This window comes from Triticum urartu, chromosome 1A, assembly GCF_056163025.1.
Source record: "Triticum urartu cultivar PI428250 chromosome 1A, HENAU_Tu73, whole genome shotgun sequence".
In the NCBI taxonomy this organism is placed as follows: Eukaryota; Viridiplantae; Streptophyta; class Magnoliopsida; order Poales; family Poaceae; genus Triticum; species Triticum urartu.
The window spans coordinates 537,856,649-537,882,624 of NC_141873.1; the positions used below are offsets into that span (position 1 = coordinate 537,856,649).

Here is a 25,976-nt window from a genome sequence, read left to right on the forward strand (position 1 = left end):
TCTTCTTCGCTGTTCGTCAACAAATACTTAGGTAGAGCTAGAATATATCCTTGAATCCATGAAGCCACATGATCATAGTTAGTCGTCCACTTAAAATCTTCCCATCTTCCCTTAATCAATCAACACCATATGATCGCAGTTAGATCTTGTAGGCATACATTTGTGTGCCACTATGGATGCTCATTTCACGTTAATCACGACAGAGTGTGGCTTAGTAAGCTAGGTGCCACATCACAACTACTTTAGATGTGGTCCTAAGGTGTGAAAATGGTCCACAACTTGAATGAGGTAAAATGTGGATAAAATCCTGCTAATTGGGTTAAATGGGAGAAATTCTTATTAAATGGGGGCGATTATTGTCATAAATGCAAACCAGGGGTTAAAGCATGGAATACACTCTAAAAATGATTACCTCATGATCCCGCTGTCTAGTAAACTAGCTAATATCATGTACAAATGCAGTTGACTGATAAACTGATGTTTCTATAATATCATTTTCATTTTATTGTATAATTGTAAACCAGGTTAAAGATGGTTATCATGCAACTTGCCCAAGGAAGGTAATGACATGGGCCGTCGTAAACTACTATTTGTATGAGTGAGTGAAATATAAATTTATTGTGACAACTAAATTTGTATATAGTGCAACAACAAAGGTAGAGCATCAAAAAGTAGGTAGTAAATTAAAGCGTGACACACAACTCTCACAATTGAAGGTAATATAAGGCGGCGGAAGAGCATGTCTCCCATCATGTTATGACCACCATACAAGAGGACAAACGTGTCCACATGCACCTAAACAAGGGAACTAGGGAGAAGCAGAATTTGGAGGCATCAATAATGACACCTTCACCAAGAGCCATGGCAGTTTAGATGTTCCAATAAGCTTCACACCCATATATGCACCCCTATAATTTGGATGAAACGGATGAGATACAAAAAACTCAGACTGGACTCCACATGATCTCCGCTCTCACACGATCAACACCAGCACCTTCCTCCTTGCCCTAGTCGGCCTCAATAGGTACCTAGATGGATATTACAGTCCATCACTGGCGCTACATGAAGACTTATAAATATGGACGGCTGGCAGATAATCATTTTATGCTGGTCGCCCCAGAACTGCTTACAAAGATAGAGGTGATTAGATGATTTTGTGACAAAATCCATCTCTAAATTCTTGTAGCTTTTTCTAATTAGTTTACTTGTACCCTTGTTTGTCCGTATCCAGCAATACACTCGACCGAGCTAGGATCTTCCCCCGGTGATGAGCTGCGAGATCCCGGAGCTTGGTTATGCAAGAGCACCACTGTATAATGGATGAACCATAGCATGCATTTGCGTCCCAAAACCAACGTGTTCCACTAGTGAAGTGATGGTCAATGAATTTCGTGTTTTATTTCATGTTTATATGTCCAAACAAATTTTAATGTCACGACCAAGCGATGATTTTCCATTGCATTTAATCATAAAACGTGCTTGTTCATGTCCACCTACAATTTTAAAGTTGAATTGCATTGCCAAAAGCGTGTGAGTTTCTTTGGAGTGTTCATGTACGATTTGGCAAAGGTTGCACGCATAGGAGAAGCTGGCGCATGTCACATGTGACTACTGAGTCGGCACTAATGGGATCCATACTCATTTGAAGCGGGAGCAACTAGAATAGAAAACAGCGTTGTGGTACAAAAATAGAAAAAGTCGACCTGGACCGTCGGATCCAACATGGATGGCCCATATTCTAGTGGGGGATCTGTGCGCTCTTGTTTACAAAATAGCCCCTCATTTCTAGTTATTTTACTCCCAATCTTCGCATGTTTTTGACTGGTCGTGTCCTTCTTCTTCCAAATCGAGCCGCGGCGGGTGAGCTCCAGCAAATCCCTAACCCTAATGGCTTGCGAATGGCGACGGCGGTGTAGATCCTGTACCTAGCTGGGCTAGTTTGTCTGCTGGAGGAAGGTTTCCATCTCTGCCCCAAGCTGTACCTAGTTGTGCGACCTTGGCTACAGGAGGAATCCTGGTCGTCTCGCCGCCGGCGGTCGGACTGCCCGGGCGGACCTCTCCTGTTCGGCGCCGCGACGTTGGCTGATTGAATCTCCAGGTACCATTCCCCAACGCCAATTTACCATTTGTCTTACCCCCAGTACAATCAACAAGATCTGGAGGTGGTATATTCCATGGCTGATATTGCTCTAACGCTATAGATTTGTAGGCATTATTGCCATTGCAACAAACTAAACTCCATGTGTGTTTTTTCCAGTAGCTCAACTCCACAAGGCTCCCCCTCCCCCTGTGTGCCTAGCTTCGACATCTACTGACGGCAGAGAAGAAATCTTGAGTCTTCACGAAAGCAGGTTTGCCATGCTCTGAATTACTTCTGTCAACTTAGATGAAATTAGGAAAGTAGTGCATCGTTATGATTGATGCTTGATGATGCATCCATGTTCCTTTCTAGGCAATCATTTAGTCTTTGATGTAGTGTAAAACGTGTAGGAAATGCTTAAAAACGTGAGATGTACAACGAGCCAGGTAGCTGAAGATCATTGCTTAAAAACAAGAGCACCGCACCACTGCACCAGTAAACCAACAATGTGAACTCATGGCACTGATCTGCATTTTCTCAGTCAGACTATTTTTCACAGAATTCAAATCATACATCTGGACTTGCCCAACCCTACAAAAGTACTTTCAAAAGCTAGAGGAAAACTCTTTACGTACAATCAGCCAGATTACCCTTTTTCTTGTTCCATCATATAAGATCTTCGAGCAATTTGGTACTGTGAAACCTTGTTAACTTGCTGGAACTGTACATGAGAACGAACTAGTCTCATCTACCTGTTAAAGTACTTGAAAGTGAAGTGCTTGTCAGCACAAGACTAAAATTCTGTACACACTTGCAATATGTACCATTCACTGGTTTTTGAGAGTTAACTATCTATTTGTCCAGTGATGGCAATGAAACCAAAAATCATGCTAGTTTTCTTGTTGTGAAACAATTGTGTTCACTCATTGATCTTCCTCATTTAGTTGTAATAACACATTGATTGTAAAAGAAAGCTGCAACTTTTTTTTACCTTCTTGCATGTAAAAATAAGTCTCCTTGTGTGAATCTCTTTAATGTGCAACCTTAACTTTGCAATCTTGCAATTGGGCTGATTTCTCATTTTGTTGTATTCAAGGTGACTGAACAATCAGCTATTTGGATTTTGGCGTAGAACACATTTTCTGGTTTGGTATGATGGATAGAGGGAAGTAGTGCTCGTCGACTACTAAGCTGGCCCCTAGTGTTCTTTCGGTGCATCTCGACCTGAAATGGAGGGAAGTAGTGCGACGTCACCTTTAGAAGAGCCAACATTTCCAATAATTGCAAATTGTGTGCCAACTCTATCAGGTGAGAACACATGGTCCAAAAGGCAAATAATATGTTGACACTAACTAATATTCTGTTAATCCCTTCTTTGATGTTGTTTGCCGAAAAATTATTTGCAGCTGTGGAATCGGTCAACAGTGCCGAAAATCAAGTTTTCAGCGATGCTACCTCATTTGGGGAGATTAATTCTCCAATGCTTCTCATTGATGATTCCAGTACACCAAAGAAGAAACAATCCTTCTCTCAAGAGGTATCAACGTTTGTCACATCTTACAATACTTGTAAAATGGCCTTGAGTATGGCAAATAGTACTTTAAGTTTATCTGTTTCAAAATGTATGAATTATTGCAATACAAAATTCGATTTCTTAAGTGAATATAGCATCTACTTTGTACAAGTCAATGTGATATCACCGTGGTCATTGGTACTAAACATGCAATTTATGTTGTAGGGTTCTTTGTATAAACCCCAATGTCACGAGGAATTGAAGCCTAAAGTAGGGATGCTATTTGATGATATTGGCTCGGTCCTGGAGTTTTATAGGACATATGCACACAATGTTGGATTTGGTGTACGTCTTGGTCAGCAAAAGGTCACCAATAATGTGCTTCAATGGAAGCGCTTCTTGTGTGCAAAAGAAGGCTTTCGGCCTGAGAAAGGTATGGTTGTTGTTGACCCTTCAAAGAAAAGGAGAAAGGTGAAATTGACTAGATGTGGTTGTGAAGCTTTTATCTATGTCACCCGGGAAAGTGATGGCAAATATAAGGTAGCTTCACTCAATGAATATCACAATCACCCTTTTGTGCCACCTAGCCAGCAACACTTGATTAGATCTAATCGACAAGTTAGTGAGAGAGTGAAGTCAACACTCCACGATTGCCAGAAAGCCAGTATCGGTACCGCCTTAGCATATAGGTTTCTGCATGTTGGTGCAGGGGGTTTTGACCATGTTGGCTGCACACAAAAGGACCTAGAAAATCACTATGGTGTATTGAAGAATAAAATAAAAAATTGTGATGCTCAAATGCTAGTGGACCAACTTGGTAGATTGAAGGCTCTCAATCCTGCTTTTTTCTTTGAGTATGAAGTTGACGAGGTTGGTACATTGCTCCATTTGTTCTGGACAGATGCGACAAGTAGGAAAAATTATGGTCATTTCAATGATGTGCTCTCTTTTGATTCAACATACAACACTAACCAATATGAATACACCTTTGCACCCTTCACTAGAGTAAACCATCATATGCAAAGTGTCTTTTTTGGGGCGGGGTTTCTACTTCATGAGACAAAAGAATCTTATGTTTGTTTGTTCAAGGCATTTCTTAAAGCAATGGGTGGGATTGCTCCTACAGTGATCATAACTGATGAGTGTATTAGGATGAGGAACGCTATTGCAGAAATTCTACCGAACAGCAAACATCGATTGTGTATGTGGCACATTATGAAAAGGTTCCTGGGAAGGTCCGTCCTGAATTGAGGAATGACCTTGGTTTCTATGATAGGTTGAAACATTGTGTCTAGAATTCTGAAACACCTACTGAATTTGAGGATAGATGGAAGTCTTTTATTACAGAGTTTAAGTTGGAGGACCATGAGTGGTTCGCCAAAAGGTTTTAGCTTCGTGCGACATGGATACCAGCATATTTCATGGATATTCCCTTAGCTGGTGTTCTTAGGACAACTTCAATTTCAGAGAGTGCAAATTCGTTCTTTAAGTGTTTCATATGTCGGAAGCTCACTTTTGTTGAGTTTTGGCTAAGGTTTGACACTGCGTTGAAATGTCAGAGGCAGAATGAGTTGATTGCCGATAACACAAGCGAGTACACAACAAGTGAATTGTTGACATCATGGGAGATAGAGAAACAAGGTATGGAGGTATTCACACATGAGATTTTTGAATTGTTTCAGGCTCAGGTGCTTGCTGCAAGGAATGATTGTGATGTTCAAAACACAACAAATGGTGAGGGTATTAAAGTAATGTCTGTTAGCGACCAATACAACAAGATTAGAGAAGTGTGTTATGATACAACAACCATGGTTGCTAAGTGTTCTTGCAAGCTTTTCGAGTCCAAAGGAATTGTGTTCCGCCACATTATCCGAGTACTGAGGGGTGCAAAAATAAATGAATTACCTAGCCTTTATGTTCTCAAGCGGTGGGAGAAAAATTGCAAAAGGTATATTTCTTGCAATTTAGATTTAGAAGAGTTAATGCTTATTTGCCTTGACATATGTTCTTGCAATTTAGATTTAGAAGAGTTAATGCTTATTTGCCTTGACATATGTCATGATGTGATTTTTTCCTAGGGACATTATGTTTGATGGGGAAGGAAACGTACTTGAAGAGAATTTCATTGACCCAGTTGACATGGCTGTGAGAAGAAAGATATCTGCTGTCAGGAATAAGCTAGAAGATCTCATACGAACTGCTAAGTGCTCCATGGAAGGAGTTGGATTTCTCCACACCAGCTTGTGCAAGGCTGAGTTGGGTTTGAGGCAGCTAGTACCGGTCGTACCATGCGATACGCAAGAAAATGAGGAGTCATTTATTGGTAGCATCATTCCAAAGGATGTCACCATCCTCACACCTATAGATATCAATGCAAGGGGCACATGCTCTAGAATAAAGGGGCACAGGGATGGTGTGAGGGGTGGATCTGGTGACAAGAAAAGAAGGCCAGGAATTCATCAAAAAGTCGCACGCAAATGTAGCATTTGTAAGAAAGTGGTATTCCATGATGCAAGGACATGCTCTATGAAAAATATTACACAAGAGTAGAGGTTTGTGATTCTTCTTTCTTCTAAGAGAACCACTTTTTTGTCTTACTATAATGTATGACATGAAATTATTTCTTAACACTATTAATCCACATCTAAAAAATAGTCATAGGACTCCATTTTAAAAATTCAAACCCATTTCTTTCTCCTTACTGTTTATGCTTTGTTATGTAGATGTAGGAAACTATCATGTTGTTGTCTACATTGGAGTAAGAGTGAAATGGGACCTCATCAAACATAGCACTCTTCATCGAACATCTCTAGTTGTATATGGTTTCACTGCCATTTTGCTCTAGGCTCACATAATTTCCTGCAATATGAGATCCCCGCCCTAAATTCTATGAGCAGTCAACACAACCAGACCTTGAACAACCACAAAATTATTCTAAAATGAAATGTGGCTGCATGCTAGTTAACATGTAGTCATGGTTGGCAATGTCCAATTCAGGAAGCAGTTTACATGGTCTCTGTTTTATGAAGAAATATTATATGAAAATATGGGTATTTTCCCCTTTTGACCCTTACAGAAATGAATCGCCCATAAATACATATAATGTTTGTTCTAGATTTTTTTTGAACAGGTTTGTTCTAGATAGTAACAATACCCAAATGATTTAGCTGGTTATATTGCATTACAATCATCTTTCCACTAACGTATTCGAGAAAACGCTGTAGGAGATTTCATCTCCCCTGTGGAAATAATACCTGATCAAATATTTTAAGTATGGATGTGTGAGACTGTCTTGTGCTCAAACTGATTCAGATTTTGTTTGGTGTCATCTTTCCAGCACATCAACCTCCATGAGCAAGAAGTACCAACTCCGAAGATGCTCATGTCCATGCTGCCAGATTACGACGAGAGAGCAAGTCTTGCTTGCTGCCAAACCCGCTATAACTGAGTGGTCTATCCACTGTGCTTTGCACTGAGTTTGTATCAGACTTGTAGACCATGGACCAGTCCTCGCTGAGAATTGATGAGAATTATGTAGTTCTGTATATGGTACTGTAGTTGTTAACCTGTTGTATGCATGTTCCTACTTATTAGTTCTGCCTGTTTCGCTTCCTGTGTTCGTGCATATAAGAGCTATTGTGTTTGGATGATAGATTTTTCTACTTGAGTCACTTCTGTTCATTTGATTACCGATTTATGTGTGGCATGGTCCAGCTTGACATATATTTGAATGAGATGACTTCAATTTTATTTGTATGCAAATATTGTGATATATATTGACAATTTTTTCAGGGGCCAACAAGTTCAATTTTAATGGGTAATCAGTGAGACGGAGCCTCAACGTTGAGAGGATTTGAAAATTAGTCTTATCTACTGAGGACAAAACGATTGAATATGAGAAAGTTGGGGTCATACTGTAAAAGTCATGTTTTATATGCATACATTATCAGGGGGTTTTCCATAAAATGTCCATTAAGTGTCTGGGATGTCTCCACTAGAATATGGGCCATCCATGTTGGATCCGACGGTCCAGATCAGATTTTTCTATTTTTGTACCACAAGGCTGTTTTCTATTGTAGTTGCTCCCATTTGAAGCTGCGTTTTCTTTGGTTAAGGAAACAATGGCGACTTGAGTGATGTGACTGGTATTCATCCTTGCTCCGCCTCATGTAGAGTGGCAGTCATATTTCGCTTCCGAGCACATTTTTGAGAAGTAGATATAGTTTCTTTTGGAACTAGAAGAACTCAAAGTGAACTACACTTTTTTATTGTAGCAGATCGCTCAAGAAACTGTCAATTAGCTATAGTTCATCAACAAAGGTCAACAACTATGGAAATTGTAAAACTGATCTCCACGTTCTCTGTTTTTTATGCCACTGGCGGATAGGTCTCCTTTGGGCTCCCAGCCACACAATGTCCCTCTAGCGCACGGCGCCCACGAATTCCGCGGCTACGCACACACAAGCCACACAACAGAGTGGATGTTTTTTTAACTAAAGTCGTACGTATTATACAATAACAAATGCAATTAATCAAAATGTAGGTGCCATATTAAATTCTGATTCGTTCTCTCTCAAGAGAAGGTAATATAAGTTGGCCGAAGACGCATCAATCTCATGTATGCTCAATACCAGAGGATTTCCAATTATATTTTTTCAACACAATTTTGTTGTTATCTACGTCTCAATGCACATACCAAAAAAACCAAGGCATGCTAGGATTTAGAGGCATTAGGATTAGGAATGACACTTCCACGGAAATCTGGAGACACTATATGCTCCACATCTCCAGCAACCTTCTCATATCGTGCCACCAACCTTCTCATATCATACCACGTGTCTACTCTAATCTGAATTTACGACCCATAACTTGTGTCAGTGTACGTGTGTATGTGTCTATTATCGTCCTGTTCGTGTTACCGGTCTGCTTATGACCCAAATTTCTAATCATGCTTATTCTGTTGAAAATTGAGTGTCATCAAACTAGAGTTGCTAATAGTTTAGCTGGTATTGGTAGATCTGGTGGTAGTATCGCTTGTTGGTTGTGTTGAGTGCCACACAGTGTTACTCATTTTGTAGTAGCCGACTGTAATTCTGTTTATGAGGAATAAAACCCACGTTATCCCTCAAAATGAAAAAAAAATATCACGTACTTTTTTTACAAAAGGAATCATATCTATTATAAAAATTCATTGAAAGCACAAAACATCTCAAACATAATAAAAATTACATCAAGATCCATGAACCACCGAACGACCACTACCGCCGCCAGAACGACCCGTTGCCGCTCCAGATCGGAGCCGGCATGACCTTGTCGGTGACAACCAAGGTTGGAAAAAGTGGTAGGCGTAAGCGAGGCGGTTGGCCTTCGCCTAGTGTCTAGGCGGTGCTTAAGCGCCCTAGGCGTGGCCTAGGAAATAATATAGTTTTTACAATCAAAATGTATTTGTGGTATTATATGTGTGTCAATATTAGTTTAAGTCAGATTAATAATTTAACTACCAGCTACTGCCATTTGAATATGACATGTTTGGCATATCAGTGCAATATCACAAGATTTCTCACTCGGGTAGACAACTTCTTGCTAGCCCTGCCTAGACTTGCGCTTATGTCCTAGGCAAGGTGTTTGGCCATTGCCTAGCGCCTAAGCGTGCCTAAGCGCCTCCTAGGCACTGCCTTTTCCAACAGAGACAGCTGGAAAGTCTTTGTGCATGAACCCGGAAGGACCAGCGCTCCGGAGCCGCAGTCCGCTGAATTTTGAATTGATCTGAAGAACCTGACACCAAATATCACCGTTGCGTTGCACGACGAGAAACCCTAACATCACCGCCTCGTGGAGCTGGCAGGAGTCTACGTCAGAGCTCTGTCTAATCCGTCCCAACAGACAAACTTGAGGATGATCAGGCCCCGAAAGACTGCCTTGAATAAGAAGTGCCGTCATCCTTCCAAACGCCACCCCTGCGAGAACTGAAACCATACCTATCTACTAGCTGGATTCGAGGCAACAGAAATCCCCTCCCCGCCACATGCCGCCACTAGAGGGGAGGGGGGGAGGGTGCAAATCCACGGGCTCGCCGATGGAGATAGTGGGGGAAAAAATCTCTCCCGTCGAGGGATTCTAATATCACATACTAACCCATCAAATCGTTGAGCTGGTCTACCTCTGAATTATGTCATTTAGTATTCGATCTGCTTAGAAACATAAATTTTATCTAAACATAGTACAGGTAGTATCATGTATGTATAAATGGATTTGGACATTGAATTGGTCGTTCCTATCTTCGTTTTTCCCCCTTTTTTTGCATTTGCAGGTGAGTAGGGACGTCGACCTGGCCCACGGCGGCGGCAGCATCGGCCTCATAGGCCTCATCGCGCAGACGGTGCTCGACGGCGGCCGCCTTGTCGTCGGGTATACAACGCTTCCTCTGCACGACAAGTTTTCCTCTGCTTCTTGCAGACTGCTCTGCTCTGCCGTCTAACACATGCACTGACTGTTTCTTCGTTCGATCTCTTGGCAGGGTGATTCTCAGGGCTCTCATGCCTATCGAGGTATGCTGTACGTAGCATTGTGTATGTCCACTTGTCCAGCCTAGCAGAGTAAGAAAAGTTCTGCTCCCATGTTCTGATTCATACTGAAATTGTACTGCGAAAGAAGCCATCCTGTCTACTTCTCTAGCCATTGTGTAAGGCAACTTTCCTGCAATAATAGTAATAAAAAGATAATTTAGGTGAATTTGGTCAAGGTTTTGTTTTGTTTTGTCATCTGAGTTCAGCGAGTATTTAACCAAAAACTACCACATTTCACAGAAACGTAACAGAAAACTACCACTTTACGATTTTGTGCGGAAAACTACCACTTTTGTCCTAATACGTGGCAAAAAACTACGAAGTCTTGAAACCGGTCGCTTCGCCCGCACTAAGCATCAAACTGACCAGTCGGTCCCACGTTTCAGGTGCCACGGTGGCCAACCGACTCCCGCCGCGCGTTAACCCGTTAACGACGCATCCGCGGTCGAAAACGGCGGCTGTCGGTTTGCGTTCAATGCAACGTTTTGGTGCATTGAACGCAAACTGACAGCCGCCGTTTCTGACCGCGGACGCGCCGTTAACGCACGGCGGGCATCGGTTGACCACCGTGGCACCTGAAACGTGGGACGGGCTGGTCAGTTTGGTGCTTAGCACGGGCGAAGCGACCGGTTTTGAGACTTGGTAGTTTTTTGCCACGGATTATGATAAAAGTGGTAGTTTTCCGCACAAAATCATAAAGTGATAGTTTTCTGTCATGTATCCGTGAAATGTGGTAGTTTTTGGTTAAATACTCGAGTTCAGCCGTACACCTGAAAAGTCACTTGGCGCATGAGGGATTGACGCAGGTCTGATTTTGTACGTACAACATTATATCCAGCCGCTGTTTCCCTGAAAGTTTCACTTCAATTTGTACTGACAGATATTAGGTGAGAGTGTGGGAGAAGTGAAGGTTGTATCTGACATGCAAGGAAGGAAAGCAGAGATGGCCCGACGATCTGAAGCATTCATCGCTCTTCCAGGTGCCACAGGCATAGTGATCTTTCTAATCATTATATCATTATCAATCAATCGCATTCATAAGTTAGTAGAGCTTGCTTACAATTTTCTGTTCATCAGGTGGTACGGAACCATGGAGGAGCTGTTGGAGATGATGACATGGTCCCAACTCAGAATTCACAAGAAACCTGTAAGCAACCGAGCATAATAGATAGATTGTACTTCATGGAAAATTTGGCCGCAGTTTTTACGCCAAGAGTAACTTCAACATGCTCCTTCTTACCCTCCCTTTTCACATGTGATGTAAAAAAATAAGAGTTAATTAGACCACTACTTAACCAAATCAATGACTCAGATATATTATGTACTTTTACCTCTCATGTGAAGAGGTGGGGCCGGGGGGGGGGGGGGGAATTTGCCTTACGCCAAACCTAAATAAACTGAGATTTCCTTTGCTTATAAAAATCATATCAATATAGGACTTCCTACTAAATGATGATGGTTAGTATGATCCCCTGCTTGCATTGTTTGACAAAGGCGCCGGAGAGGGCTTCATCAACCCAGATTGTACAGACATACTTGTCTCGGCGCCAACCGCCACTGAATTGTTGACAAAGATGGAGGTGATTTGATAATTTTGTTGTGACATCTATCTTTATATTCCTGTACTATGTTCTCAAATGTGTTTACATGTCCTTTTTTCTTCTCTGTGTGTCCAGTAATACACTTGGTCGCATCAGGAGGTTTCCCCAGCAAAGAGTTGGGAGATCTCAGAGTTTGGTTACACAAAAGCACCACTGACAAATGGATGAACTTTACCATTCATTCCACTGATATGATGATGCACTTGTTGTTTTTCTTTGATATTTTTCCTACGTGCCAAAAGAAATTCAACATCACGATTGGGGTATTATTTTTGTCTTGTGTTTAACTGTACGGTGTGCTTGTCATTGCAATGTATGGTTTCAAGTTTGAATTGCATTGCGAAGTGTATGTTTGTTCTTCTTGCTGTCTATGGTGAACTCGATCCAGTCATAGGTGTACATATAGAAGCAGCCGAGACATATTTTACGTGATGTATACCTTTTTTTTTCACAATTTACAAGCATTGCAAAAAACCGTAGCCCTGTCTGGTGCGACTCGGCGGCGTCTACCCATCGAGTCTGCGGCACATGGGCTCGCAGCACATGCAAGAATGTTTGGAGATCATATCACACTTAGAGATGTGCCTAGCCGATTGCGGAATATTGCTTGTAATGAACATGTGACAATGAAAATGTAATGGGTGTCTTACCCCTAAAAACAAAATCTGTAAATAAGTCAAAGTAGCTATTATAAATTAAGTAATTGACTGGCCAAAATCCATCTTGTGATCTGGTGGACAACTCCATCATGGTCATATTTTCGTACCCACATTTACATAAATATGTTTGTATACCTTCTCTAGAGGGATAGTTTCATAGTTTTCAATAACTGAGAAAACATGATCTATTATCTAGAGTTTAACCAATATAACGAGTGTATTCCACTTTTTAGTTCTTAGTTGACCATCTGAAAGCTATTATCCCATTTTACGAGAATTCTACCAAATTACTCATTTAGTTGAAATATATAGACATTTTATCATGTATAAATTTTGTACCCACTATGACAGCTCGAGATCATATGTTGGCAGCCATGACATGCCACATCAAATAGGCCACGACTGCCGCCACAATACAATGAAAGCTGTTGTGGAGTAATTCAACGTAAATGTTCCTCTAGCACACGGTGCCCACGAAGTTCGCAGTATGCACACACAAGCCACACAACAAAGTGGATGTTGTTGCCTCAACTAAAGCCGTACATAGTATACAGTAACAAATGCAATTAATCAAAATGTAGGTGCCATATCAAATTCTCACTCGTTCTCTCCCAAGAGAAGGTAATATAAGTCAGCCGAAGAAGCATCGATCCCATGCTATGCTCAATACTAGAGGATTTCCAACTATACTTTTCCAAAACCATTTTGTTGTTATCTACGTCTCCATGTACATAGCAAAAAAACAAAGGCATGCTAGGATTTAGAGGCATTAGGAGTGACACTTCCACGGAAATCTCAAGACACTGTATGCTTCACGTGTCTACTATAATCTGAATTTACTATCCAGAACTTCTGTCCGTGTACGTGTGTGTCTATTATTACCCAATTTTCTAATCATGCTTATTTCACTGAAAATTGAGCGTTAGTAAAATAGAGTTGCTCACAGTGTAGCTAGTATTGACTGATCTGATGGTAATACCGCTTGTTGGTTGCGCTGAGTGCCAGACAATGTTACTCATTTTGTAGCAGCTGACTGCAATTCTTTCCGAGGAATAAAACCCACATTATCTGGCAAAAAGAAGGAAAATATCACGTAATGTCTTTTTACGAAAAAGATAAGATCTATATAAAGATTTATCAGAAGTACAAAACACTTCAAACATAACAAAAATTACATCCACATCTATGAACCACCGAGCGATCACTGTTGCCGCCAGAGCAAGCCGCCGACGCGCAGCTGTCGCCGCCCCATATCAGAGCCGGTTTGACCTTGTCAATGATAGCCGGGAAGTCTTCATGCACGAGCCCGTAAGGACCAGCGTCCCGGAGCCGCAGTCGTGGCTACCGAATCCTTGAATCGATCTGAAGAATCTGACACCAAATATCGTTGTTGCGTAGCACGACGAGAAACCCTAACCTCGTCGCCTCGAAGTGCTAGCAGGAATCTACGTCAGAGCTTCGTCTAATCCGTCACAACAGACGAATTTGAGGAGGATCAGAGCCCGGAAGATTGACTCGAAGAATAAGTGTCGCCATCCGTGCAAATACCGCCCCTGCGAGGACTAAAACCCTACCTATTTGCTAGTTGGATCCGAGGCACCAAAAATCCCCTCCCCACCACCGGCCATCGGAGCAGCGGGCAAAAAGGGGAGGGGGGAAAATCCACGGGCTTGTCGGTGAAGATCATGGAGAAAAAGGTTTTTCCTAGTCGCCTTACGAGAGGGGAAAGAAAAGCTCTCATGTCGAGGGATTCTAATATCACGTACTAACCCATGAAATCATTGAGCTGGTATACCTCCGAATTATGTCATTTAGTATTCAATCTGCTTAGAAACTAAACATAGTACAACTAGTATCATCTGTGTATAAATGGATTTGGACATTGAACTGGTCGTTCCTTTTTTTCTTTTGCATTTCCAGGTGAGGAGGGACGTCGACCTGGTCTACGGCGGCGGCAGCATCGGCCTCATCATAGGCCTCATCGCGCGGACGGTGCTCGACAGCGGCCGCGTTGTCGTTGAGTGTACAACGCTTCCTGTGCATTACTCCGCAGAGTGCTCTGCTCTGCTCATCATGTACAAGTTTTCCTCTGCTTCTTGCAGAGTGCTCTGCTCTTCCCGTGTAACACATGCACCGACTGTTTCTTCGTTCGATCTCTTGGCAGGGTGATTTTCAGGGCTCTCATGCTGTACGTAGCATTGTTTATGTCCAGTTCATCAGAGTAAGAGCATCTACAGCTGGACTTGACAAATCCGATCCTCTATATATCCACGGACGCGTCCAGACAAGCTTGTGGACGCATCCGGACGAGCCCCTATATCTCGCTCCCGGCATTCTCATATCTTAATCTAAACTCTTAAATTTATGCAAATCTATGCATGTCGATCATACATGTTAATGTCACACGTGAATAACAAATGTTGGTTTTGAAAATTAATAGTGTTTACATAATTTTTTTTTAAGTGCACAACTCAAACATCAGCTCTTTGGTTTCCACTGTGGATCCACATATGCTTCACAAGATCGTTGAGTAGCTGCGTGTGCACTTGATGATCTGGAAGATTCTGATGCATCCGTAGAAATTCATAAGTTGAGCTTCATTTTGATCTTTCGGGATTTGAACTTTTTCTCTAGGCGCTTCAAATCATTGGTTTGGGCAACATCAGACCCTCATCCTCGATATCATATTGTGCAAAATAACAGAACATGTCATGAACTGACACAAAGTTTCTGATTCTCACATCATTGCGGTCTCACGAACAATTCCCCAACGAGCTTGAAGCACTCCGAATGCCCTCTCCACATCCTTTCTAACTGTTGCCTACATTGTTTCAAAGTGGCTTTGTTTCCTGCCCTGTGGTTCGGGTATGGTCTTCACAAACACTGACCACTGAGGATAGATGCCATCGGCAAGATAGTACCCTATGTTGTAATCACAGTCGTTGACGGTGTAGTTGCACGACAATGATTCCCCATTGCAAAGCATCCTGAACACCGGAGATCGTTGAAGCACGACAACATCGTTGTGAGAATCCAGCATTCCAAAGAAAGCATGTCAAATCCATAAGTCATGTGATGCCACCGCTTTTAGTATGATGGTGGCCCCTTTGGTGTGATCTTGATACATTCCCCACATAACCTTGGGACAGTTCTTCCATTATCAATCCATGCAATCAATTGATCTGAGCATTCCGAGAAACCCTCTAGCCTCTCCAATTGCCAACAACTTCTCCATGTCCTACGCAATTGGTTCTCTCAGATACTCTGCTTCAAACACCCGCACCATGGCGCGGGCAAACTTGACAGTAGTCTTGAGGCATGTGCTCTCCCCCATCCTGACCATCTCACCGATGGCATCTGCGGCAGTACCAAGTGAAGCATCCTCACAGCAGCCGTGCACTTCTGCTTAGCACAGAAAGAAAGTTGACCGCAACAATTCCTTGTGAGCTTGAAGTAATCATCGTGTGCCTCCACTCCCTCCACAGTGTACAAAAATAGTGGTTTTCCGCATGCGAAAACCGCGACAAAACCATGAATCACTTGGGAAAGTTGGGTTCGGAGTAAAGTAGTCCTTCTGTAGTAGCCGTGCTCCGAGCACCCTATCCCGATTGATCATTCTTCTTCCTTTGATTGAGCCCTTGAAAATAAGAATATTCTCCACTTGCCGGTCCATTTCCTCTTGCATGCTCAGCATGATCATATCCACTTCTTCGTCCAAAGCCGAGGAATCAAAGAACTCATCTTGAATCATTTGATCAAACTCCATTGGTCCATACTCCTCATCCGACGAAGCATCGAAATTCATCATTTTCCGTAAAAAAAAACAAGGTCGGACAATGTACCGAACACATAGAATGCAAGGGGGAGCTCGGAGTTGCCGAACGTACCGCGGTGGCGTATGGGCGAGCGACAACGTCCCCAACGGCGAGGACGGGAGACAAGAGTGATGTGCCGGTGCTGACAGCGCAGACGCTCGGAACGACTATGCAGCGTGCGCGGTGGCGGAGCTGTGAGACGGATGTCATGGAGGAGGAAGAAGATAGGAAAGAGCAAATGGATCCGGTAGGGCCGGGGAGGGGGTGGATTTGGTGCAATTTACGGCGGGGTCGGGCTGTCAGGTCCGACATGCGGACGCGCCCGGGCGCCCCCGTATCCGCCCCATATTTAGGCTACATATGAGGGGTGCCGGTGCTTGCTGTTTTCTTTGATGTTTTTCTATGTGCCAAAAGAAATTCAACATCACTATTGTGATATTATTTTCTTTTGTGTTTAACTGTACGTCGTGCTTGTCATTGCAATGTATGATTTCAAGTTTGAATTGCATTGCGAAGTGCATGTTTGTTCTTCTTGTTGTCTACGGTGAATCCGATCCAGTCATGGTTGTACATGTAGAAGCAGCTGAGACATATTATAGGTGACGTATACCTTTCTTTTTTACAATTTACAAGCATTGCAAAAGACTGTAGCCCTGTCTGATGCGACTCAGCAGCGGCTACCCATTGGGTCTGCGGCACATGGGCTTGCAGCTCATGCAAGAATGTTTGGAGATCATATCACACTCAGATATGTGCCTATGAAAATAGGGAGGCGAACTGTGAGGCTCATGTCTTGGCAAAAGCAGCCTCGACATTCCCTATTGGTCAACATGTGTGACTAGGGAACACAGCAGACATTATTTATATCCCGTCAGTTTTGGTTGATAAATAAAACCCCAGTTACATCTAAAAAAAAGATATGTGCCTAATCGATTGCCGAATATTGCTTGTAATTAACATATGTGACAATGGAAATGTAATGGGTGTCCTACCCCTAAAAGCAAAATCTGTAAATAAGTCAAAGTAGCTATTATAAATTAAGTAATTGACCGGGGAAAATCCATCTTGTGATCTTCTGCACAACTCCATAGTGGTCATATCTTCATACCCACATTTACATAGATATGTTTGTATACCTTCTGTAGAGGGACACTGCTAGGGAAAAGCCTAGCAGTAGCAATGGTTTTTGGGCTAGCAGTAGTACGGGAAATCGCACTACTGTTACAACGCTACAACCAAAGGCTAGCAATAGCATTGGTTCACCCGCGCTACTGCTATACCTACTTAGTAGCAGCGCTTCCTGCAGAAAGCGCTACTGGTAGTTACTGGTAGCGCGTCTCTCTGCTCGCGCTACTACTATTATTACGTATTCTATTTTTTTTTATTTTATGTCGTATTCATACACCATTATATAAGTTTTCATATAGTAGCAATTTAAAGATTGTTTTTACATCATAATGAATTATTACACCACTGGGTGAAAAAAGCGGATTAGTTTCAAGTGGATGGATAATCCATGACTTGGTTACTTAGGATCCATCTACTTGAAACTAATCCGTGGTTTTTTCACCCAATGATATAATAACTCATCATCATCATTATCATCATCATCATCATCATCATCATTAACAACTTATCATCATAATACATCATTGTCATATAACAACTCCTCATGACCACCATTTTCGTCCATGAGACATCATATAACAACTTGGTCACTAGTCAAAATCACAACTCCTCCTCCTCCTCCTCCTCCTCATCAACTCTAACACATTGTATCACATAATAACACATTGTACCTATGACCTACTCCTCTCTCATAGGACATATTACCCTCTCTAAGATAAAATATCATAAAATAAGATAGGCCCTGACGCTCCATTACGGAGAATGGAGACTATCCTGTCTCAAATTCTTGCGCTTCACACAATGTTGCTTCCAAGTAGCTCTCTATGATTGTCCATACATTTTTTTCCATTCTTTGATTGTCATGTCTTCATCGGTTTTAGAAATCCGGTATGAACAATGGTGAAGCCTAGGATGACCTGGCCGTAAGCTTATAACATCGAGGCGACCTTTCGGAAACATCAGATCAGGCACATGTTACGTGTCCAACGTATCTATAATTTTTGATTGTTCCATGCTATTATATTATCTGTTTTGGATGTTTAATGGGCTTTACTATGAAATTTTATATTATTTTTGGGACTAACCTACTAACCCAAGGCCCAGTGCAAATTGCTGTTTTTTTGCCTATTTCAGTGTGTTTCGCAGAAAAGGAATATCAAACGGAATCCAAACGGAATGAAACCTTCGGGAGAGTTATTTTTGAAACAAACGCAATCCAGGAAATTTGGAGTGGACGTCAAGGAAGCAATGAGGCGGCCACAAGGCAGGGAGGCGCGCCCCCACCCTCATGGCTCCCCTGACCTAGTTCTTTCGCCTATATATAGTCATATACCCTGAAAACATCCGAGAGCACCACGAAATCCTATTTCCACCGCCGCAACCTTCTATACCCATGAGATCCCATCTTGGGGCCTTTTCCGGTGCTCCATCGGAGGGGGAATCGATCATAGAGGGCTTCTACATTAACACCACAGCCTCTCCATGATGTGTGAGTAGTTTGCCACATACCTTTGGGTCCATAGTTATTAGCTAGATGGCTTATTCTCTTTCTTTGGATCTCAATGCAAAGTTCTCCTCGATCTTCTTGGAGATCTATTCGATGTAATTCTTTTTGCGGTGTGTTTGTTGAGATCCGATGAATTGTGGGTTTATGATCAAGATTATCTATGAACAATATTTGGTTCTTCTCTGAATTCTTATATGTATGATTTGATATCTTTGCAAGTCTCTTCGAATTATCAGTTTGGTTTGGCCTACTAGATTGATCTTTCTTTTAATGGGAGAAGTGCTTAGCTTTGGGTTCAATCTTGGAGTGTCCTTTCCCAGTGACAGCAGGGGCAGCAAGGCAAGTATTGTATTATTGCCATCGAAGATAAAAAGATGGGGTTTATATCATATTTCTTGAGTTTATCCCTCTACATCATGTCATCTTGCTTAATGCATTACTCTGTTCTTATGAACTTAATACTCTAGATGCATGCTGGACAGTGGTCGATGTGTGGAGTAATAGTAGTAGATGCAGAATTGTTTCGGTCTACTTGTCGCGGACGTGATGCCTATATACATGATCATGCCTAGATATTCTCATAACTATGCGCTTTTCTATCAATTGCTCGACAATAATTCGTTCACCCATCGTAAATTATGCTATCTTGATAGAACCCACTAGTCAAACATATGGCCCCGGGTCTATCTTCCATCATATTATTTTCCTATAAATTTGCTATTTCTGCCATCTTTTATTTTGCAATCTTTACTTTCCAATCTATATCATAAAAATACCCAAAAATATTTATCTTATTATCTCTATTAGATCTCACTTTTGCAAGTGGTCGTGAAGGGATTGACAACCCCTTTATCGCGTTGGTTGCAAGGTTCTTATTTGTTTGTGCAGGTACAAGGCGACTTGCGTGTAACCTCCTACTGGATTGATACCTTGGTTCTCAAAACTAAGGGAAATACTTACACTACTTTGCTGCATCACCCTTTTCTCTTCATGGGAAAACCAACACATGCTCAAGAGGTACCAAGAAGGATTTCTGGCGCTGTTGTCGGGGAGGCTTACGCCAAGTCAAGTCAAATCAAGACAAACCAAGTACCCATCACAAACTCTTATCCCTCGCATTACATTATTTGCCATTTGCCTCTCGTTTTCCTCTCCCCCACTTCACCCTTGCCGTTTTATTCACCCTCTTTTTCTGCCTGTCTCTTTTCGCTTGCTTTTTGTGTGCTCGTCCTTTGTGCAATTTGCTGCCATCATGTCTGAAACTGGGGAGGTTATCATTGATAAGGATAATAATATGGAAAACTTTGATGCTTTTGATGATCCTCTTGAAGATCCTACTATTTTACACACTAAAAGGTTTCGGATTGGTAGCATTAATATTATTGGAAAAGGAGTTATTCAAGATTTCTTTACTTGTGCCGGTTCTTTGCCCATTATGGGAGGGTCAATCCTTCATAAAGGTAATAATGATGAAGATCTAAAAGTAATTGATGTGTCTCCTATTAAATCTTTGTTTTGCAATGTGAATCTTGATAATGATGGGACTGGAGGTGAGTCAACTTTAGTTAAAAGGCGTCCCAATGATTCGAAGTTTTTAGATCTTGATGCTAAAATTACTAAAAATGGGATTGAAGAGGTCAAAACTTTATATTGCAATGAACCCACTATTTTGGATTTCAAGGAATTTAATTATGATAATTGTTCTAATAGATTGTATTTCCTTCTTGCAATCCATGCTAAATTCTCCTCATGCTTATAGTCAAAATAAAGCTTTTACCAAACATATCGTTCATGCCTTAATGCAATCTTATGAAGAAAAACTTGAATTAGAAGTTTCTATCCCTAGAAAACTTTATGATGAGTGGGAACCTACTATTAAAATTAAGATTAAAGATCATGAATGCTATGCTTTGTGTGATTTGGGTGCTAGTGTTTCCACGGTTCCAAAAACTTTGTGTGATGTGTTAGGTTTCCGTGAATTTGACGATTGCTCTTTAAATTTGCATCTTGCGGATTCCACCATTAAGAAACCTATGGAAAGGATTAATGATGTTCATATTGTTGCAAATAGGAATTATGTGCCCGTAGATTTCATTGTTCTTGATATAGATTGCAATCCTACATGTCCTATTATTCTTGGTAGACCTTTCCTTAGAACGATTGGTGCAATTATTGATATGAAAGAAGGAAATATTAGATTCCAATTTCCGTTAAGGGAAGGCATGGAACACTTTCCTAGAAAGGAAATTAAATTACCTTATAAATCTATTATGAGAGCCACTTATGGATTGCATATCAAAGATGACAATACCTAGATCTATTCTTGCCTTTATGCCTAGCTAGGGGCGTTAAACAATAGCGCTTGTTGGGAGGCAACCCAATTTTATTTTTGTTCCTTGATTTTTGTTCCTGTTTAGTAATAAATAATTCATATAGCCTCTGTTATGGTTGTGTTTTTTATGTTTTAATTAGTGTTTGTGCCAAGTAGAACCTTTGGGAAGACTTGGGGAAAGTCTTTGCGATCTTGCTGTAAAAAACAGAAACTTTAGCACTCACGATATTAGCTGCCATTTTTTTACTGGAGAGTGATATTAGGTTGATTATTTTTGCACATGATTAATAGATAAATTCCTCACGTCCACCAATTTATTTCAGAATTTTTGGGGTTCCATAAGTATACGTTTGATACAGATTACTACAGACTGTTCTGTTTTTGACAGATTCTGTTTTTCGTGTGTTGTTTGCTTTTTTTGATGAATCTATGGCTAGTATCGGGGGGTATGAACCATAGAGAAGTTGGAATACAGTAGGTTTAACACCAATATAAATAAATAATGAGTTCATTACATTACCTTAAAGTGGTGGTTTGCTTTCTTATACTAACGGAGCTCATGAGATTTTCTGTTGAGTTTTGTGTTGTGAAGTTTTCAAGTTTTGGGTAAAGATTTGATGGATTATGGAATAAGGAGTGGCAAGAGCCTAAGCTTGGGTATTCCCAAGGCACCCCAAGGTAAAATTCAAGGACAACCAAAAGCCTAAGCTTGGGGATGCCCCGGAAGGCATCCCCTCTTTTGTCTTCATCCATCGGTAACTTTACTTGAGGCTATATTTTTATTCACCACATGATATGTGTTTTGCTTGGAGCGTCTTGTATGATTTGAGTCTTTGCTTTTTAGTTTACCACAATCATCCTTGCTGTACACACCTTTTGGGGGAGACACACATGAATCGGAATTTATTAGAATACTCTATGTGCTTCACTTATATCTTTTGAGCTAGATAGTTTTGCTCTAGTGCTTCACTTATATCTTTTAGAGCACGGTGGTGGTTTTATTTTATAGAAATTATTGATATATCATGCTTCACTTATATCATTTTGAGATTCCTTTAGAACAGCATGGTAATTTTCTTTGGTTATAAAATTAGTCCTAATATTATAGGCATCCAAGATGGGTATAATAAAAACTATCATATAAAGTGCATTGAATACTATGAGAAGTTTGATTCTTTATAATTGTTTTTAGATATGGAGATGGTGATATTAGAGTCATGCTAGTTGAGTAGTTGTGAATTTGAGAGATACTTGTGTTAAAGTTTGTGATTCCCGTAGCATGCACGTATGGTGAACCGATATGTGATGAAGTCGGAGCATGATTTATTTATTGATTGTCTTCCTTATGAGTGGCAGTCGGGGACGAGCGATGGTCTTTTCCTACCAATCTATCCCCCTAGGAGCATGCGCGTAGTACTTTCCTACTAAATACTTTGCTACGGATATTAAGTTATCCAGGTGTGGTTTGCTACCCAGTCTGGGTTAGTTCCATTCAAATCATGCAAGTTAGAGTCCAAAACAAGGGCAAAAGTGTTTGGAAAAGTAGATACGATGGAGACGTATCAACTCCCCCAAGCTTAAACCTTTGCTTGTCCTCAAGCAATTCAGTTGATAAACTGAAAGTGATAAAGAAAAACTTTTACAAACTCTATTTGCTCTTGTTGTTGCAAATATGTAAAGCCAGCATTCACGTTTTCAGCAAAGATTATGAACTAACCATATTCATAATAACATAGGTGTCACATTTACTCATATCAATGGCATAACCAACTAGCAAGCAATAATAATAAATCTCGGATGACAACAATTTCTCAAAACAATCATAATATGATATAACAAGATGGTATCTCGCTAGCCCTTTCTGAGACCACAAAACATAAATGCAGAGCACCTCTGATGATCAAGGACTGACTAAACATTGTAATTCATGGTAAAATAGATCCAATCATAGTCATACTCAATATAAATTAATAGTAATGGATGCAAATGAAAACAGTGCTCTCCAGCTGGTGCTTTTTAATAAGAGGATGATGACTCAACATAAAAGTAAATAGATAGGCCCTTCACACATGGAAGCAGGGATTTGTAGAGGTGCAAAGCTTGATTTTGAAATAGAGATAAATAATATTTTTAGCGGTATACTTTCATTGTCAACATAACAACCGAGAGATTTCGATATCTTCCATGCTACACACATTATAGGAGGTTCCCAAGCAGAATGATAAAGTTATACTCCCCCACCACCAACAAGCATCAATCCATGGCTTGCCCAAAACAACGGGTGCCTCCAACTAACAACAATCCTGGGGGAGTTTTGTTTGCAATTAATTTGATTTGATTTGCTTAAAGCATGGGACTGGGCATCCCGGTGACCAGCCATTTTCTCGTGAATGAGGAGAGGAGTCCACTCCTCTTGAGAATAACCCGCCTAGCATGGAAGATACAGACAACCCTAGTTGATACATGAGCTATTCGAGCAGACAAAACAGAATTTCATTTGAAGGTTTAGAGTTTGGGACATACAAATTTACTTGGAACGACAAGTAGATACCGCATATAGGAAGGTATAGTGGACTCATATGGAATAACTTTGGGGTTTATGGAAGTGGATGTACAAACAGTATTCCTACTTAATACAAGTGAAGGCTAGAAAAAGACTGGGAAGCAACCAACTAGAGAGCGACAATAGTCATGAACATGCATTAAAATTAATAAACATTGAGTGCAAGCATGAGTAGGATATCACCATGAACATAAATATCGTGGAGGCTATGTTGATTTTGTTTCAACTACATGTGTGAACATGTGCCAAGTCAAGTCACTTGAGTCATTCAAAGGAGGATACCACCCTATCATACCACATCACAACCATTTTAATAGCATGTTGGCACGCAAGGTAAACCATTATAAACTCCTAGCTAATTAAGCATGGCATAAGCAACTATAATCTCTAATTGTCATTGCAAACATGTTCCGTTCATAATAGGCTGAATCAGGAACGATGAACTAATCATATTTACAAAAACAAGAGAGGTCGAGTTCATACCAGCTTCTCTCATCTCAATCAGTCCATCATATATCGTCATTATTGCCTTTCACTTGCACGACCGAACGGTGTGGAAAATAATAATAGTGCACGTGCATTGGACTAAGCTGGAATCTGCAAACATTCAATATACATGAGAATACAAGGTAATATGGCTCTTGGTTAAATTAACAATAATGCATATGAGAGCCATTTAACATTTTCATCATGGTCTTCTCCTCTCAACCCCCAAAGAACAAGAAAAGAAATAAAACTATTTACATGGGAAAGCTCCCAACAAGCAAAAGAAGAATGAGAAATCCTTTTGGGTTTTCTCTTAATTACTACTACACGCATGGAAAGTAAACTAGCTAAAAGCTACAACTATTTTTTTGTTTTTCTTAAGGTTATTCAAACACACAAGAAGAAAGCGAGAAAAAGGAAAATAAACTAGCATGGATATTACAATGAAAAAGTATGAGTACCGACAACTAGCATGAGTGTGTGAACATGAATGTAATGTCGGTGAGAAATACATACTCCCCCAAGCTTAGGCTTTTGGCCTAAGTTGGTCTATGCCCATGGATCAAAGTTGTAGCTAGGGTCGTACTAAGATGGATCCTCGGGGTGGCACTGGTTGGCGATCTCCTCCGGATACCACTGGTAAACAGACTGACGGTGAGGATCAGGTTGTGGCTCCGGCTCTGGCTCTGGTGCTGGTGTCTGGCCCCGGTACGCATGGATGGCCTCCGGCAAAATGAGATACTTGCCTAAAATATGTTAAACAAAGAGGGAGCAAGCAAGGTAATAACTTCACAATAACTTTTATCAAATATCAACTTATACTTAAGCAGCTTCTTCTTATCTTTAACCAGAAACTCATGTGCTACCATACTCTTATAATTTAGAAAAATAGGGGGAAACAACTTTTCCTCTTTCTCATAATGCCTAATAGGTATGTTAAAGTGTGCAGCAATGCGTGAGGTGAAGATGCCTCCTAAGACGGGACCCTTCGTGCGGTTCAGATTTAACCTCTTGGCAACAATAGCGCCTAGACTAAAAGTGTTATCACGAAACAAGGCATGGCATAGAATAACAATATCAGGGGCACTAAGGTTTCCACAGTTCCCGTGACCAATTAAGCATCTACTAGCAAATATTGCGAAGTAACGTAGAACAGGAAAATGTATGCTAGTAATTCTTGCATCGTAAACCTTTCTCGTTTCCCCTACAACAATCATGTCAATAAATCCCTCCACATCATTACGATGTGGTTCCTCTGTGCTACCCTCAAAGGGTATCAAACAGACCCGGCAGAAATCAAATGGTGACATCTCCTTATGCTCATCATATAAATAAAATTCCACCGAAGGTGGTGATCTCCTAGCATGGAAATGAAAATTTTGCACGAAAATGTTTGTGAGGAGAAGATACTGTTCACGTTGGTAATGGAGGAAACCGGTGAGGCCTACATTCTCAGCAAAATGATAAAAGTCTTCATAAATCCCGACTTCTCTTAAGAAGTCATCACAAGGCCATTCACATGGCCGAACCTCTGCGGTGCGAGGAATATTATATTTGGGTTTCTTATGTTCTTCACTTTGCTTATCCTCCGAACTCTGGCTCAAAGAGCCCCTCAATAATCTCTTCATCATTTTCTAAAACTTTCTGAAATTTTTAGTAACTCAAAATAAAAGTGAACCAAACTCAACAAGATTGATAGAAACTACTCCTACAAGTGCCTAGAGGC

General features: G+C 40.9%; 2 pseudogenes across 1 annotated transcript; both read left to right on the forward strand.

The window, feature by feature from the left end:
- The first annotated feature begins 1,800 nt into the window (after positions 1–1,800).
- On the forward strand, positions 1,801–7,355 carry LOC125531638 (protein FAR1-RELATED SEQUENCE 5-like; annotated as a pseudogene). Its single transcript, XR_015609211.1, has 7 exons — positions 1,801–2,098; positions 2,258–2,351; positions 3,177–3,388; positions 3,487–3,617; positions 3,819–5,541; positions 5,672–6,145; positions 6,931–7,355. The product of XR_015609211.1 is annotated as a protein FAR1-RELATED SEQUENCE 5-like (transcript).
- Positions 7,092–11,928, forward strand: LOC147992366 (putative cytokinin riboside 5'-monophosphate phosphoribohydrolase LOGL7; annotated as a pseudogene).
- Positions 11,929–25,976: the final 14,048 nt, after the last annotated feature.